The following is a 13,131-nucleotide window of genomic DNA, read 5'->3' on the forward strand; positions in this document are numbered from 1 at the left end:
TCATGGATGCAGTGTTTACGCATCTCTGATTGATTTTCTACACGAAAGGCTGTGCAATTTGGATTTTTTTTTAAGGGAAGCTGGATCTTTAGGTCCTGCTGAGAGATTTTATACTGGAGCAAATGTCAGTCTTTCAGTCTGGTAGAGAGCAAGGACAGCAGTGAGCTGACAGTTACCACACTGATAGTCCCCTAATGACTGAGATCATTGAACAAAGACTGATTCAGGTCACATACCAAGGCATTGTTTACTTTCAGCAAGATTGCAACTGTACCCCTGTGCATAATCCCATTATCATAGTGACAGCTAAATGGCTGGAGTCACAAAAATAAACATAATGTTATAATTTTTTAAGTCCCTTGCTTGTTTTCTTGAGGTTTTTTTTTAGTCATGTTCAAAATTTTAAAAAATACCGTTTTTTTTTCCTGACCCTTTTTTGGGGTCAAGTTTTTCCACTGATTTTCTTCTTTTTTTTCTACTGGAAATAAAACCTGAAAGAAGCCACATTTTAAAACTGTCAGCAAAAGCTGATACTGATCTTTCATTATGAAGGTATGATTTGGTGACAAGTGCTCTGGGGCTATTATATATTACAGTGCATTCCATTCTGACCAGACACTGGTTTGTTTATTGTATTGTTAGTGGTAGAAATAGGACCACATTTTTTGTTAACTGTTGATGATTAATAATAAGTTATATATAGGAGTGTCCCAGTTACTGTTCTCATAATTTAAACAAAGCCCATGGTTCAAGTGGACATGAACTAGCCAGTAATTGATTGCTTTTATAAATCATGCTATTCCTGAGCTTCTTTACAGGTTTAACTTCAGTGCCCTTATAATAACAATATTTTGTTTATATCCAGTTTAATTGTTTCTACATCATTGATGCCTGCAAAAATTTATTACAGCAACCTGTGTGTGTGCCCTTCTGATAGAGACCATTAATAATCTGATGTGAAAAGTGGAAATGTTTTGAATTTATATTGATTCTCGGTGACTTTGCTCCCAGAATGGTTGTGCTGTTGCAAGACATTGGGCACCATTGTGTAGGCCCAGCTTAACGTGGAAAGTGGATGGGATGCGGATTAGAATGCTTAACTTCTGCCACGGAGATTTCGGTTAAAGGCAAACAGGATAAAATTGCCCATTTTTTGACACTTACTAAAATAGGGGTAAACTCTAAAATCACAGTGAGAACTTTTAAGTGATCTAGTTTCCCTTTTTAAAATTTGAAATTTGATCCCATACAAATCAGGATCAATTTTTTCCCCACTGTCAGTGCCCATTGTGTAGTGGGACAGTATTGAATACTCTTGGGTGACATGATTTATTATCACTGTATTCCCACTGTTTTCTACTTCTAGGATCAAAGTTTACAAATACCTCTGGGACCCATATTTGAACACAGCCCAGAATGATGGGATGAAAATCTCCTGGCTCTGCTGGTTGGAAGTATCCTTAGAGAAATTAGCTTAAGCGATGTCAGCTGTTAGTGGATGAGAATCTACAGCACAAAACCACCTAATTTGGCAATCTCCGAGAGAGAGGGGCCACAAGGGTAGTTGGACATTGAAATAAGGTCATTTCTTCTAAAGTTCGGGTTAAGATACATTGCTGAAAAGATAGAGAAGAAACAGTGCAATATTTAACCTGCACAGCTGGGTGTCATAGTGAGATATAAATGTTCTATTTATTAACACTGACAATCATAATCCTGGTAAATACAAAATCAACATATTCACCTTTCAAAAAAAGCAAAGCACATTTTGGCCCCAAAATTGCGGTTGGTGGCGTAACTGTGGAGTATGCCGCTGACCTCCAAGAATATCAACATACCTTGTGCGAAGCTCCACATGTAACTGGCTGATCGGCGCTGAGGAGTTGAGCGCAGCATATTACATCACAGAGCTCAGGAGCGCAGCGTACAGCCTTAAGCACAAGGGAAGGCACGCTCACAAAATCTGTCAGAACTAAGCCACGCCCACAGAAACTTCTTTCAGTCTCTTGCATTGAAATTACATTTTTAAAACTTTTAATTAAATTGGAACTTGGACTTATTTTATATATCAGCATTTTGTTAAATTTATGTAACAGAATAACTCATTTGGCATCTGTTTTCCACTTGAGAGTTAAAAAAGATAATTTGAGATCAACGGAAAGATTCTCGTTCTTTGGCCCTCAGGAGGTAATAAGGTTTACTGATGTGAAATAAATCGTTTAGCTGTTCAACCTTCTGTTGAGGTTAAAACAGTTTCTACCACTTGGGAAGTGTATTAAGTATTACGTTATTTATAATTCATATTAAGAAACATGTTGATTTTCTTATTTACACAAAGGAGCATTGTAGAGTGTTTTGCTAGCCCAAAGAATTACCTGTGCTGCAATTCAACATCCCGGCTTTTTAAATTGAGGATGTGTTCAGTGTATTTTATGTAAATCGGGTAGGTGTTTTTATTCATTCAATATCCTGTCAAAGGTCCATGAGTGAGAAAATATATTAAAATGGAACAGTAAATACAATGGATTACGATTCAACAGCACTGAAAGACATTGGCAATGATCCTTTTGATTTGCTATACACCCTGCACATAGCACACCAGCTGTGCGGCAGCTTTAAATGTATTACAGGTTGAACCTCTCTAGTCTGGGACTCTCCGGTCCGGCAACCTCCCTGGTCCGGTATCATTCCCGGCGGGGGGTCGTGATCTGCGCTGTGTCCTGTGTTCATCAAGTTGAATAATTTTTAAGAGTATGGAGAGTAAGAAAGGCGACGGGGAAAGGCCGATTGCTGTCTTTACACAGATCCCTGTACGCGATAAAGCACTTGGGTGCCCACGAAAGCCTCCAAACAGCGCAGACATCAACCAAAGCAAAACAGGCTGAAAGCTGCCACAGATCTGGGACACAAACGCCGGTGAGCGGGCAGGCAGCTCTCGGGGCCCAGTGACATCGATGTTGCCCCTTCCCAACAACACCTGCCCCCAGCTGCCGTACACTTTTTTGATGTTGGACTTGGAAATGGAATGATGGAAATCCTTTTTACACATGAAATTGACGAATGATTTTCCAGGTCCACAGGAACCGCTTCACAGCCGTCACGCCTGAAATTGTGGTCGGGATCCGGGGAAGCTGCTGGTTTCCAGCAGTATCCGGTAGAAATAAACACTAAGATTCTCTCACCTGACACCCGGTCGAGCCCTCATCTCCTCTCTGACTCGGCACTGCTCCTGCCCGCTCTATAGTGCCGTCCACCCCCTCGGTTCCTCCCTATGGGAACCCACGACTCCTCCGGATCCTGATCCCATTTTCAGGTGTGACGGCTGTGAAGCGGTTCCCGTGGACCTGGGGAAATCATTCATCAATTTCATGTGTAAAAAGGGTTTCCATCCGGCCTCCAAGTCCATCAAAAATGTGAGCGGCAGCTGGGGGCGGGTGTTGCTGGGAGGGGGCAGCAACAATGTCACTAGGCCCGAGGGCCACCCGCCCGCTCACTAGCGTTTGTGCCGCAGATCTGTGGCAGCTTTCAACCTGTTTTGCTTGGGTTGATGTCTGCACCGTTTGGAGGAATCAGCTTTCGTGGGCACCCAAGTGCTTTATCGCGTACAGGGATCTGTGTAAAGACAGCAATCGGCCTTTCCCCGTCGTCTTTCTTACTCTCCATACTCTTTTTTAAAAAAAATTACTCAACTTGATGAACACAACATTTAAAAAAAAAAACAACAGATAACAAATTGTTAATGGTATATTGTTCTACAAACCAGATATTCAACATGGTCTCTCCACAGTTTTACAAAGTTAACCACTTGTCAGTTGGACTCGGGTACGGTTGACAATGCTAATACCGGCAGGACCTCCCCTGGTCCGGAAAATTCTCTGGTCCGGCACGGTCAGGTCCCAAGGGTGCCAGACAGGAGAGGTTCAACCGATATATATATAATAATTAAATCTCAAAATAGTTTTATTTCATACATTTGGAGGAAGCATAAATGATCTGTGCTGAATGCCCAGTTCTTGATCATACAATTGGAGTGCAAAAAACATTGATCATTTTAAATATTAATTGTCATATTTTATATTAATGTTTCTAAAGTTGCCACTTGGCAGAAGTAATTTATTGTGGAATGATACCAGAACGGTTAACAATCCTTTCAGATGTACTGTGAAATCGGCGGAGAGACAACTTAGAGCAGAGTAGGCAATTATTTGGGCTGGAGGGCCACTTAATAAGTTTTGGTGAGCTGTTGAGGGCCACCCACTAATGTTCCTCCCTAAGCGCGCGGCTGCACGGTTGTGCAACAATTGCACGGTCCCGTGCAGGCGCTCCCCAGCTCCTACCGCTGCAAGAGATATTGCGCAGGCGCAGCTGCATAGTGGCCGGACGCGCAGCAAATTTAAAGGGACCGCGCTCAAAAATAAATTTGAAGGAACATTCCATACGCATAAACATTGCATATACATAAATCAGATAGTCATCAGATGCTATCTTAAATACACAACATATATTGTATGATGCTTAGAAATGAACCAAAGACAAAAGTTGAAGATGTTATAGTATCTTTTGGTCTCTGTAAATTAGTGCTGTGAAATAGAACTGTACCCTTTTTCGAGCCTGTGTCACCATCAATTCCCCACCTCAGTTATCCTTATCCCCTCTGCAAAGATTACCAATGCCTTCCCAATTGGTGCCAGATGAGAACTCCCCTGCCACCGTACTCTGGATATCGGGAGAGGAAATATGCAGCACCGGTCACTCTCTACGGTTAAAGAGTTGTGGAGATAAGCAGCCATGACGCCACTCTAAAATGGATAGGGCATATTTGAGTACATAGTGCATTCTGGGTACGGTTGTCCACCATTGGGGCCCAGAATCACGGAATGGATCCTTTTAAGATCGGGCCAGGGAGAATCGCTTTTGCGAATTATTAATTTGAATGAATTTTTCCTTGGCTGCAGTTCGGGTCTGTCTCTGACCCATGAGAAGTGAAAGTGGATAGACGAATGTGCAGCTCGAGCTCTGGCCGTGTTCTATTTCTGTTCCATCCAGCGGGCCGGATAGAATGACTTGGCGAGCCGGATATGGTCTGCGGGCCATATTTTGCTCACCACTGACTTAGAGCCTATCCTCTCTGTTGCAAAAAACCCCCTTTAATTGGTATGTGTTCGGTACAAGAAGTTTGTTTCTGCGGGTGGTTTTCTGGTAACAGTATCATTTCAATTTTATTTAAACTTACTGAACAATTTGCAGATTATGAATGTTTTAAGGTAAAAGTTGTATTACTTACAACTATATCCGCTGCTTGTTCTCAATGTTCAATACAAATGGGTTCCTTTCACAGTGAAATAGGCTTCTGCGCCTACTTTTACTAACCGTACAATTTTCGGATGTAGTTGCTGGGCAATTCGCCCAACTCTGCACCAGCAATTTGTATTTCCCTGCCAGTGCGGATCATCTGTGCATGCGGAAATCCTGAATTTGCGGTCAATTTCGAAGGCGATGTGACAACCCATCGCAAAATCTGCCCCAATAAAAATGAAAATGAAACTATATGCAGAGTCTCTCTCCACAGATGCTGCCTGACCCACTGAGATTTCCAGCATTTTCTGTTCTTATTTCAGATTCCAGCATCCGCAGTATTTTGCTTTTGTATTTGTGCAGAGTGTGTTTACTTTGCACATGAAAGCTTGCAGCAGTATTAAAAACCTCACCGCACTCTTCTATTTTAACACGTTTCCAAATACATTGCCTTATTGCTGAGAATAATCCTTAAACAAGAAAATTAATCAGATGGAAGGTTTTTTCAGCAGTATTCAACATTCATAACTTTGCTGCATGTACTAACACCATTGGGTAATGTTACTATTTAAACAAAAAACTCCAGAAGTGGAAGTTTTAAACCAGAATGTATAGTTTGACTAGGGATAATGAAATTTATAAGGCAGATGTTCCTGGCTTTAATGCCCAAATAACACCTGAAATATTGGTACTATGCACATGAAAAACAGATGCTAATTCTTTGTCACTGTTTTACGACTAAATAGAACAGCCCCCGAATTTCCTCTGACTTTTCTGGTGACTGTGAGGCCACAACAGTGTAAATTGCATGCAAATGAATGTCAACATGCTCTTCCCACAGATTTCCTCAACAGCTGCTTAAGTAATTTGCCTGACCTTCTCCTGAGCAAAAGAATCTGCTTCTCTACCACAGAGGGAAAATACCCCACCATACAGCTGTTCTATCTCATCTGGAATCAATAGGGAAACCTCGCAGTCAAACATCATTGCTCCTACCCACACTTGTTCTCACTGTTCCTCCACCTGCTTGTCACCAAAGGAAGATACGGGTAGAATGTTCCCGATGTTGGGGAAGTCCAGAAGCAGGGGATACAGTCTGAGGATAAGGGGTAGGCCATTTAGGACTGAGATGAGGAGAAACTTCTTCACTCAGAGAGTTGTTAACCTGTGGAATTCCCTGCCGCAGAGAGTTGTTGATGCCAGTTCATTGGATATATTCAAGAGGGAGTTAGATATGGCCCTTATGGCTAAGGGGATCAAGGGGTATGGAGAGAAAGCAGGAAAGGGATACTGAGGGAATGCTCAGCCATGATCCTATTTAATGGTGCTGCAGGCTCGAAGGCCCGAATGGCCTACTCCTGCACCTATTTTCTATGTTTCTAAGATCAGGCGCTAAGGTCACACTTCTGACCCACTCTGCCCAAATTCCCTGGTAAAGTCCCTGCCTGGGAAAATCTAATCCGATCTTTTTATAGAATGATCTTCTTAACTCAGTTAACGATATTCGGTATGAATATTGTATGAAACTGTTGCAGCTTAATCTTAAATACATAAGAGACAATCTCTTCATCTGGTCAGGGATGTTTTTCATTTCAGTCCATTGATCTGCATTGAGTTGCTGGAATTCATGTTTCAAACACTATGTAAGTGAAAAAGTGCAAATTTGTGAAGTATCAGAGTTGCACTTAAAAGTGTGTGCCTTTTTATTGCCTGATTATCCTTTGTAGTACACCTACTAATACTGATGCTGTCCTTGTGGATTGCACTTTACAAATTACATTAAAGTCTCTTGTTGCTGGTCATAGACTCAAATTAGTTTTGCTAAGTAATAAATGCACTCTAGATGCACTCCAGAGAGTGCTTGGTGGGCATGACTGCGTGATGGAGGTTCTCTCTCTTGAGTTATGTAAGCCCCACCTCAAGTGTCTGATAAACATGGTTTCGTATTTGTTCCTGTTCAGCCTGTTTCTGTAACTAATTTGTGAATATTGTGGGCTGAATTTTCACCCCTTCTGCCTGGTGGAAACAGGCTGGTAGTGGCCTAAAAATGAGGAGCAGGAATACTCCTCACCCGCACAAACCTAGCCTGAGCCGCTGCCACTTTGGCTCCCCATCTCCCATTGATGGGGCCCCTCCAGGACCTACTTTCCTCTGGCCTGCTTGGTATTACGGCAGCCCAGTGCTTGCGGGCTGCCCCTGTTGTGCTCGGTTTCGACCTGGCCAACCGCCTGGATACCACACTGGAGAAAAATACACCCGTGTTTCTTATTTTGAAAAGGGAATTTTGGTTTACTTATTTTAAATCGATATGTCATCAATCTGAGCAATATGCTATTTACTGTAACAGCACTGTTAGGTCAGGTGTGTGCATAGAGGGAAGGGTGAGCAGTCTTAGTGTTAGATCAGAGTTTATTTATTTTTGTGGTTATTAATGATTTGTGTAGAGCCAGAGCTCAGTGTTTGAGTGCTGTGCAACATCTGAGGCGAGACAAGTTGCAACAGTCCATTATTGTGCATTTCTTTTTGTTTTGATTCTGAACACAATGCTGCAACACTGCAATACATTATAATTCCAACCACAATATTGTCATTGCGGTAATTGTTGCTGCAGTGCAATAACATTTATAGATATCCAATCTATGATATTCTGCTGCATATTATTCAGTTAATTAAATTTTGACATTGATTAATGTTCTGTAGTTGAGCATACAATTCTTTCACTTATGAGGTTCGGTTCACTAAAACTCAAATGGTTAGGATGAAAGTCTTGGTTGGAATTTACCCTTCTTATATGGAAGAGTTTGGGCCGTCTCAATCCAGTTCCCGGTGGACAATCACTCGCACCACAAAACGGTCCAATTTTGTAGCAATTGACAACCTCTTTTGGAGAGCCCATGTGGAAATATACTGGTGCAGTGGATTACGGCACATAGCAGGGGAGTAAAGTAATGTAACTTCTACAAATACATATGTGGGTCAAAATTGGGCTCTGTAGCTACGAAAATGCCATCCGCGATGCACACGCAAACTTCCAACAGGAAGTGCACCGGATGCCAGATTTGTACACAGTTTAACTGCTGGCAACATACAGAGCAAGCAGATCATGACCAGATTTGACTCCACACTGCCATTTCGGAGCTCCATGCTCCAGCCTATGCCCTCTCTTAACCTCGCACAGCTCAACACGACGTCAAACGGCATGCGGTTCCCCCACCAGCGCTATTTAAAGTGATCATCAACTACTTGCTGGATTATTTCTTTTGGCTGTTGCTACAACATTCAGCTACATGTTTTGAGTTCTTTTCAATACTTCCAATGTTCTACAGGAAGTGTTCTGGATGGTGCTAAAGTACTTTTTTGCTGACTTGAAGATTTGTGCACAAACCAGTTGCTTTCTGAGATGGGTGGCCTAGTAGGGCTTCCTCTTGGCTTTGAGCATGACAGGGAGAATGAGCAGAGACCACTGAGAGCAGGACAAGCTGCTAGGAAAGAGAGGAGGGCATTTCTGTGTGCATCCGGTGAGCTGGCACCTGCACTATCCTTTCTCCCAGCTTTGACTCCAGCGCACTTGTGCCCAGTGTCTCACCACGTGCAGATCCTGCCTCTATCCTATCCTGTAAATTACGTGCGGTGTCAGTATCTGAACTGGTGGCTGCAACTGTGAAATTGAGTGACCGTGTCCCTTCATCTTCATTTTCTTCTTGCTCTTCCTCCACTGCCTGGGCAGGTTCCAGTTCTTAAAAATCTGAAATGAGAAAGGGACAAGTGTTGGGTTGTGGTAAAGGGAGAGGAGAAATTAAGAAGTGCATGCTTAGATCATCTACAGCGTGTAAGTCAGACGAGATTGAGACATGAGGGAGAAGTGAGATGAAAGAAGGAGGATTAGAATGCGGATACCCTCATCTTCAATGACTTTAGGCTCGCCAGTAGCCAGGGCCTCAGGAACGGCTTATCCCATAAGCACTGTCTTCTCCATGGGGGTTAAAACATCCAGGCGCGTCTCTCCCATCTCCCTTTAATTCCTGCTGCCTCCTGTTCCGTGACACTTTCTCCTGCAAGAAAGAGGGAAATATGTGCAATATGTTTGTGTGATGTGGCGGTCATCGTTGAATTGCTGCTAGTATGTGCAAGTTGTGAGATGTAGGTGTGACAAGTGTGGGAGCATGAAGTAAAGCATATGAAGATTAGCTGTGAGTCCTGATTGATAGACATTGTTGATAGGTAAGTGATAGGAACGTAGTGAATTGAGTAGTGGATGAGGCTAGTGGTGTAGTTTGTAGGATATGACATTTGAAGATGCACTCACTGACCTTGACAACTCATGTATGATCATTACATTTCTTCCTACACTGCATCCAAGTCCTTGGGGCTACACTCCTGGCATTGACCTCCGCTGCTATCTTCTGGAGGGCTTCCGCCTGCCCCCCCCCCGACGATACTGGCCGTCTCTCCTTTTTTCCACCTCTTCCAGCAAGACCTCCAATACTGCGTCGGAAAACCTTGGTGCATGTTCTGTCCCATGGTCAGTCATTGTTGAAACTTCTACAGCATAATATTCAGAATGATCTTAGCGTCACCAGCAGCCACAAAGTACCTCCCCTTTAAGAGGTGCAGGCTAGCTTTAAGTAGTGCAGGCCCCCTGCTGATGTGTACAGCCAATGAACAATGCAAGGAGTGCTGGCTGCATGCAGCAATCAGGGAAATGAGCAGCAGCATGAAGTTGGCATCCTGCTTACATTACAATTAACGGGCGTGGGTTAATTGCACATTGCGATAATCGCGCATTGCTAACCTCGCACCTGTTTTCGGGGTTATCCAATTTAACCCCCATGTTTATTGTGTCACGGTTCAGTACAGAATACATGCTGTGATGTAAAAAAAAAACAAGGCAGTTACATGACTGATGATGAGGGTCTTAAAATGGCAATTTGCCTCAGTTTGTTGCACTCTCACCTCTAAGTCAGAAGGCTATGGGTGTTTAAACACAGATTGGGGAAGCACATGTGAGGTCTCGTGTAAAAGACACACTATTCAGTTCATTTCATATATAATTACATTATAGGCAGCTCAAGAACACTCCTGGGCCACTTATGGAATTGTACCTCAGAGAATATCTGAGGCAGACCCAAAGCTAACAATAACCATTTGTAAACAATTTGTTTGCACTTGCATTAAAACAGCAATTATAGGAAAAAGTGAAAAAATCCTTGATTGGTAGCTTAAAAAAAAATGTGGCACTGTGAAGTGGAGTGGGGGATTTGGAGTCCATTTATATATTTTGTTGGCAAGCAAACCCTTACAATATTGGGCACATATGTCATGATACCCTTGCTGTAACAAATGTAATAGATCCTTCACCATTATGAAGATAAACAGATCCTGGAGTGTGTTCTAAGGCAGTAACACATCGAAGGGCTGAGTTGATGTTGGTAAACTGCTTGTGGTCTGTAGTTGAGGTTTATAGTATCTCAATTCTGTGTTTTGCATCTTTTAGCCACACTGCAGGCTACTATCTTGTGTATTGTATTGAAAATATTCTCACGCCACTTGCATGAGCTTATTCTCAAATGCTGGTAGCAGTTGCAATGTGGCTGAGCAATAGTGATACAGTTTTGAATTAGTCATTTATTGGGCCTGCTTGAAAGGTTAGACAATTTACCCTTCATAACCTCCACACAAACTACATATATTAAACTGCAGTTAATTTAAAATTTTGCTCATTTTTGCACAGGCTTACTTGTTATATAAATATAAATATAAATATAAATTGACAATGACATTTCAGAGGGAAGGCCAAGCATTTGCTGTACGTTGGGACTTAGAAATTCTTTATTTCATGGATGGCAGTCGATTATGGACTATTATATATATATATATATATATATATATGTGATGGCCTTGTTCTGATTCTCTATTATTTATGTACTTTGTACTAGATATTGCCTCTCAGGAGTTTTTACTTTTTGCATATTGTATATGCTGTGTGGTAGCTCTGTATGAGCTGTCAACTGTAATAAATGTAATTTTATTTACTTTGTCTCAGTTATTTCTAGTTTTAGTTCAACTTTGTGTCGCATGCAACAAATTAATAATCATTAATGCTTTTGTTAAGTAATTGTTATATATATTTCTTGGTCTGAATTTAATAACCAGGTAATAATTTCATGGCAAGACCTAAGAAAGTAACTAGATTCAAAAAATGCTTTGGCATTAAACATTGGCCAATAGACATGTAAACTTGGAGTCTAGTGCTTGTGTCCAGGGCAGTAAATTGGCGTCATCTGTTTACATTGTATTTATTAAACTGAGAGATGCAGCCATGTTAGCTGTCAAATACATAAGGACCTGTTTACTAAGTACTTCGGGCATTGTATCTTAGATCCCACATCCAGCAGTAGTTTTAAAGGGTGCAGTTCCTCTCCATTATTCAAGAAAGAACACAGGAAATCCTGCTTGCGATTAGTGCCCCTCTAGAACACTGAAGTTGACCTGACTCAATTTTACAACAGATCCTTTGTTAATTGTTTAACGGGTGACATTCATTTTGCAGGACAGTGAATCATGACACTGAAAGCACAAGATACTCATTTTTATATATTATATATATTATCTATATATTTAAAAAAAAAGACTTGTATTTATAAAACACCTTTGATGACCTCAGGTTGTCCCAAAGCGCTTTACAGCCAATGTACTACTTTTGAAGTGTCGTCACTGTTGTAAAGTAGGATAGCGTGGTCCTACAAACAGCAATGTGATAGTGACCAGATAAACTGTTTTTGTGATGTTGGTTGAGGGATAAATATTTGGCCAGGACACTGAGGTGAACTCCCATGCTTTTAATAAAATTCTCCTTCAGAGTTATGTCTGCTGAAAGCTGCTACACGTTTTAAAGCCAATGCTCTTTGTTATATTCAGTTGCTTGTTGAAATTGCATTTTGGACAATGGCTCTACGAAAGTAATTGATTCAGACCTGAATAATATTGTATTTTATTTTGAATCTGACTAGTCATAAGGTTTATGTATATTACAGGAAGAATTGTTTACTTGCTTTCACAGCTATTCAGAGAATATTGTAAATTAAATGGTACCACAGAATATTATTTCTGAAACCCGCCACTACTAGGATCTGTGAAACACTTTAAATTAAAAATAGGTTAGACATAAGGGGAGATTTTCCTCATTTCAGTGCCTGGGGAATGTTCCATTCTCAAGTGCAGCAAAGCGTAAAGAGGGTAGGACCCATTGCATCAGGCCTCCTCCTTCACTACACAATGGCTGGATTTTCTTGGTTTCACCCTGCAACCTGTTGGCTAATATTGGGTATGTGCCTGGAGTAGGCATAGTGGGAGGGGGAACTCCCTCCCCCCCCCCCCCCGCCTGCCTCACTTTGCTTCTTGTCCAACCATTGGGCACCCCAGCAGAGGAGTGCTCTAAGAAAGCAAGTGTTGGGGCTTGCACTGGGACTCCTGCAGAGACTGCAGGGTTGGGGGGGTGGGGTGGGGGTGGGTGTGGGATGTGTGTGTGGGGTGTGGGATGTGTGTGGGGGTGGGGGGAGGTGTGGGGGGGGGGAGGTGTGGGGAGGTGTGGTGGGGGGGTGTGGGGAGGTGTGGGGGGGGGTGTGTGGAGGTGTGGTGGTGGGGGGGGTGTGTGGAGGTGTGGTGGTGGGGGCGGTGTGTGGAGGTGTGGTGGGGGCGGTGTGTGGGGGGGGGTGTGGAGGTGTGGTGGTGGGGGGGGTGCGTGGAGGTGTGGTGGTGGGGGGGGTGCGTGGAGGTGTGGTGGGGGGGTGTGTGGGGTGGGGTGGGGGTTGGGGTGTGTGGGGTTGTGGTGTGGGA

At 42.6% G+C, this 13,131-nt stretch overlaps 1 protein-coding gene across 11 annotated transcripts in view; it reads left to right on the forward strand.

Moving 5' to 3' along the window:
* anks1b (ankyrin repeat and sterile alpha motif domain containing 1B) overlaps positions 1-13,131 on the forward strand; it is a 965,528-nt gene that overhangs the window by 442,474 nt on the left and 509,923 nt on the right. The window lies entirely within an intron of this gene.

Source organism: Pristiophorus japonicus, chromosome 13 (assembly GCF_044704955.1).
Source record: "Pristiophorus japonicus isolate sPriJap1 chromosome 13, sPriJap1.hap1, whole genome shotgun sequence".
NCBI lineage: Eukaryota > Metazoa > Chordata > Chondrichthyes > Pristiophoridae > Pristiophorus > Pristiophorus japonicus.